The sequence below is a fragment of the Accipiter gentilis genome, chromosome 2 (genome assembly GCF_929443795.1).
Source record: "Accipiter gentilis chromosome 2, bAccGen1.1, whole genome shotgun sequence".
NCBI lineage: Eukaryota > Metazoa > Chordata > Aves > Accipitriformes > Accipitridae > Astur > Astur gentilis.
In genome coordinates, this window is record NC_064881.1 from 40,637,914 (window position 1) to 40,643,913 (window position 6,000).

The window sequence follows — 6,000 nt, forward strand, 5'->3', positions numbered from 1 at the left end:
GGTGTTTCCTTGAGACCAGAGCGTGAGAGCAAGGGTGGAGAGAGAGAGAGGCCGGCCCTCTGAGCCGCCATTACGGGGCCTGGCTGCGGCTGGGAAGACACAGAGTGAGGCAGCTGCAGGTGGGCAACCACTGGCATCACCCACCCCTGCTCGTCCTGTCAGGACAGCTGTGGAGACAGTCTGACCGATGGCAAGTATCTACTGGCTCTTGTCGCCTCCTGATCCCTTAGGAAAGGGTTTGCACAGGCCCCATGGAAGGGGTTTCATCTCTCCGTGGCTCAGGGCCCAGCTGGGCTTCGCGCTGTGGCCTGACCTGGGCCCTGTCTGCTTGAGGAAGCTGTGAGGAAGTGCTAAAGCCATGACAGAGATGAGTAAAAAACACAGGCAAGCACAATTACTGCAATGGAAAATAGTCCGCAGCTCAGAGGTTCAAGAGGAAGTCTATTGACATCCTTTAACCATAAGGAAAAAAACAAAGTGGAGGCTCAGAAGACAGTGGCTCAGCACCGCTGAGAGTCAGTCCTCTGCAAGGAGCAGCACAGGATGCCTCTTCCCTGCCTCATCCAGGATGGCCGGCTTTCCAAACGCTGAGTTCTTGCTGCAGGGCATATTAACACTTGGCCTAGTAGCGTGTTAGTCCTTGCTGTCTGCTGTGTGCATTAGCTAACAAATAATTACTTTGTACTCCTAAGTTGTGTATATCTGCTTCCAGAGTTCCTCTGTGCTTGGTATAAGCCTGCATGAAATGACCCACACAAGGAGGTAGTACCACGTTCGTGTTGGAACCAGAAGCAGGAGCCAGTGGGATGGAGCTGGCTTGGTTTGGTGCCCAGCCCAGCAGAGAGCAACTGTTGTCACATGTGACTGAGTCGGGCATCTTCTGCCTTCAGAAGGTCCTTTGCCTGAGTGGTGCCAGCAAGGCAATTGGTCTTGGAGAAAACTTTGACTGAAGTAATGAGGCAGTTACCTCTATCACATGTGCAGTGGCTTGTTCAAAGACTCAGCCATCTATCATATTTTCATGTTTTATTTCAGTTACTGAAAGGTGGAAATACAGTCACTGTGTACACAGGAAACCTGAGGCACTCTGACTAGTTTCTACTAATGTGTAAGTGCAAACTGTTATGAGTACAGTCTTATCCAAGACTGTTACATTTTGCTTTAATGTAAATCTGTTCCTGCACACCTCCAAGGTAAACCAGAAAATCACTGTTCTAGCAAGTAAATGCTCACACAGTTTTTAACTGTTTAAATAGCAGCTTAATTATGCTGGTTTTAATTTATAGCTTAATTTGTGCAATTTCCCAGTGACCTCGCATGCCTGCTGCTTCTCCTTTCTCCTTTTCATTCTGTGGAACAAAAAAAAGGGAGATTCTGATATAGCCAAGGAACTTAATCCAGTGCATGAATTCATGGAGTTTGTATCTTAAGAGCTCTGCTACATAACAAAAACCCAATGCAAAAAAAACTCCAACAACTGAATGTTATTCAGGAGTTGACACTGATCTGTGGTCAGCAACATTTGTACTAGTTATTAATTTTTCCAACCAGTTTTGTTTATCCTAGTAGTTGTGGCTGTAGATGCTTTTCATCTTGTTTCCTAAGGAGCTGAAATGTATATGCTTGTGCTGCCTGCCATCTCTCTCTGCCTGTCCCTCACCACGCTGGAAGTTGCTGTTCAAGTTCAGGCAGATTTGGCAGGTAAAGTTCCTAGAAGTTTTGTGGAAATCAGTGGCTGGGCAATATATTGGGGCCCCTACTTAGGGGGAAAGCAGATCTGATCCATTCTGAGAGGCAGCAGGCAACTGGCCTATCAGCAAAAATGTGGACATAAATCTATAGGAAACATGGTTCATTTCTCAGGAAACAACTTGCATTATGCTTCGGTTTTCACTAGGAATGCTTCAGAGCAGTGACCTGACTGACAAAAACTGGTTTGTGTAGGAACTCATGAAATTAGTTTCTTGAAACACAGATGAATCATTTAATGAATTTGAATTGCAGAGAAAATAAGAAGATGCTGAAGTATCAGTGTTGCTGTCAATATATAAGGAAATGCATACTATGGCAAGGGAACTTGGCAGAATCCTGAAGTCCTCTTATAATGACACTGTGGGATTATTTTATTTGCTTTGGAGTTGCTGTAGCATAAATGAGTCCTGTTTTTTCACTTTGAGCTGGTGTGGTGGGCTGAAACGGTCAGGGTTCAGGAGTATGTAGCATTATGGTACAAGAAGGGGTGAAACTCTCCTGTAGCAGAATGGAGGAGAGAGTTGAGGAAGCAATTAATTCAGCCATCCCAACTTAACTGATCACCAACTGAAGTCAGGCCCCCAAGGTGCACATCTGAGGCTTTCAGTGACTGCTGTGAGTGTACAGCTGAGAGCTACACCTCTCATAAGAGAGAGGTAGACTGAACCACTAAATAGCCTGCATCCTCAGCTGGGGTGGGGAGGGGAGGCAGGAATGAAGTCAAGTCTCAAGCAAGATAAGCTTTGGTGTAGTTTTTCAGTTGACTAAAGTTAGTGGAAATTAGTGTTAACGCAATCTGGTTCACTGACATTGAGTGAAGTTAGCGAAACAGAAAATGGATTGTTGAAGATTATTATAGTCTTGCTTTTGAAGTTCCTGGCCCTGTATAATGTTTCCCAGGACTCAAACATCAAGGATGTGAACAGCAAAATAAATGAAGGGCAGCTGTGACAAACCAAAGAAAGGAAGTTCAAATAACTCCAAAGGTCCACAACCAAGGCATAAAACAATGAACCACAAGAAAACATAACATATGTTGTAACAGTGAACATTACCAGTGTCAGGCTGTAGTTATCAGGCAGCACATTAGGAGGATGACTTCCTAGGTGTGATTTCAAATGCTTGGGAGCTCTACAGTAAAATGTAGTGAGAGAACCTGGCTACATAAAATGGGGTGTTTAAATGTCAAAGAAAGATGTACACTCTAGAAACTTCTGAATGTCCTTCAAAGCACAACATAGGTAGCTGTGAAAATAAAAAGATAATAAAGCCAGCACTGGAAAAACTGACACAGCACCAAAGTTGAATACTGTAACATGCTATCAGCCTGGTGATAATTACACAATTCATATTTACAGTTCTTGGAGATTATTCCACAAGACAGGCTAAGTTTGATTAAAGACTCACAAAACTTAGTTCAAGGATTTATCTTTTCAGCTGAAATGCCATCTGCAATATTTAAAATTAGCATGTATGTTACATTTTCACCATTAAATGACAATTCCTCATTGTCTAGAAATACCTGTCAGTGGACGCGCCCATTGTGCTTCAACGCAGAAGGTGATCGTGGCAGCTGGACCTGTAGGTGTGACTGGAGTTACGGCACAAGAGCTCTGAATGCCATTTCAGCATGTTGCAGACTCCTGTGAGACACTGGGAGAATAACTGTCTACAGTGAATGTGCTACAATTCCTTCCTAGGAAAACAAGAAAGAGGAAAAAAAAAACCAAAACAAACCAGAAAATATAATTATGCCATTGTATAAATCTATGCTGCACACATATCTTGAATAATGGTTGTCTAGTCTGTCTCAAAAGTAAGAGCTAGGGAATACTGCTAAAATGAACAGAAAGTTATGGATAACAGGAGAGAAGACCTTTCTATGCAACACATTGTGGATCTCGTGATATGTGGTAGAAGTCAAAATGAGTGCGATCCATAAAAGAGTTAGACAAATTCATATAAAGGTTAGATGTGCTTGTCTCTATTAATCACAATGTTTAGATTTTAATCATATCTCAGGACCTTAAATAAACTCAGACCCCCTAAATCACCAGAGCACATGCTTTTCTGCTCTCTAGTTGGTTATTGAGTTAAACATATTTTTACTTCTTATTTTAACCTTTTTTTTTTTAATGAATAGCCAAAATAGCAAAGCAGTGGCTTGCATATTCTATGTTCCAGGCATTGATTAATTTGCATTATCATGTCCCAGTAAAACTGTCATACCTGATGATTTCAGCCAGCAAGCACCACAAAGCAGGACATAATGAGTCCAAGACTCAAACAGGGAAAATTCCAGCCATTTACTAGAAAGAATAACCAGATAGCTCATTGCTACCTCAGATAACTGCTGTCTTGTCACTTATAATAGGCCAACAGGGAGATGCAAAACAGTTATATTCAGATTAGGAGAAAATAAACAGTTGTAACCAAACCTAAATATTTGTGTAAACTCTACAATAGCTTGGAGTATCTCAGTGACATAAAATTGGTTCTGTGCTGGAAACAGTTGTTGTGGTTTTAGGCCAGCCAGTAACAAAGGACCACGCAGCTGCTCGCTCACTCCTCCACCCCCCTCTGGTGGGATGGGGAGGAGACGGAGGAGAGAAAAGAAAAAGAAACTGGAACCTTGAGGGTTGAGATAAAGGCAGTTTACTGGGACAAACACAAAGAAAAATTACAATAACAACAACGGCACTAATGAAAAAGTATACAAAAAGAGTGATGCACAGTGCAACTGCTCACCACCCGGGACCCGACGCTCCGCCACTTCCCCCACAAAAAAAACGGAGCGCACCCCCAGCCCGCTCCCCATTTATATACTGAGCATGATGGCACATGGTATGGAATAGCAACTTGGCTAGTCCAGGTCAGCTGCCCCGGCTATGCCCCCACCTCCCAGGTTCCTGTAAAAATTAACTCTATCCCAGCTGAACCCAGGACATTATCCACCCCTTATTCTATACCATCTACAACATGCCCAGATCTTACATTTTTTCCAATCAACCACTACTACTTTCCTTGTCTTATATATAAGTATATGGACTCCCCCCCGACCTCGCACACACACACACGGTGTTCCTTTAGCCTATGGGTTATCCCTCTAATATGTCCATCGATTTTGGGGCTCCATCTGTTGTAACAGTTCTTCAGGATAAGAGAGAGATGGTGTGAGATGTTGGGTTGTTGTACGCTGCCTCTGGAACTTGTGGCTAGTACATTTGGTGCAACTCATGCCCTTGGTCTGCAGGTCGAAGATGTTGATCTTGAGGAAATTGCTGGGTGCCAGTTCAAGTTCTATCACTGTTGTACTTGGCTCAGTTTCAAAAGTCCATCCTGTAGTCATTTGGATAATTCTCACAATAATACCCTTGATATGGCATATAGACACTATAGATACAATGACATGCATTGGCAGGTTATTTAGCAGTTAAATATCATACAGCCCAATTCACTGGCTATTCTGTCCCAAAATCAAATCTTCCCGAAGTACACATTGAACTTCCCCATCCTTCTGCATCACCCACCAGGTGTACCCAGGTCCTTGAGCAAAAACAACCCCTTGAATGGGTTTGCCTCTGCTTGAGGGAGGATTAACCCACACTGTCTTTCCTAACATACTCCTCATGCGCACTACAGGGACTTTATCACCTTCTACAGTATGTGGAACTCTTGGTTGGGCAGGGCCAGCCCAATTGGCGGATCCTTTAGTATTAACTAACCAGGTGGCTTTTGTTAAATGTGTATCCCAATGCTTGAAAGTTCCACCCCCCATCGCTCTCAATGTAGTTTTCAGCAGTCCATTGTATCGTTCAATTTTTCCGGAGGCCGGTGCGTGATAAGGGATGTGATATACCCACTCAATGCCATGTTTTTTGGCCCAGGTGTCTACGAGGTTGTTTTGGAAGTGAGTCCCGTTGTCCGACTCAATTCTTTCTGGGGTGCCGTGTTGCCATAAAATTTTCTCTTCAAGGCCCAGGATAGTGTTCTGGGCAGTGGCATGGGACACAGGGTATGTTTCCAGCCATCCAGTGGTTGCTTCCACCATTGTAAGCACATGGCACTTGCCTTGGCATGTTCGTGGGAGTGTGATATAGTCAATCTGCCAGGCCTCCCACTGTTTATATTTCAGCCATCGCCCTCTATGCGACAGGGGGTTTTGCTGCTTGGCTTGCTTAATTGCAGCACATGTTTCACATTCATGGATGACCTGTGCGATAGTGTCCATGGTCAAGTCCACCCCTC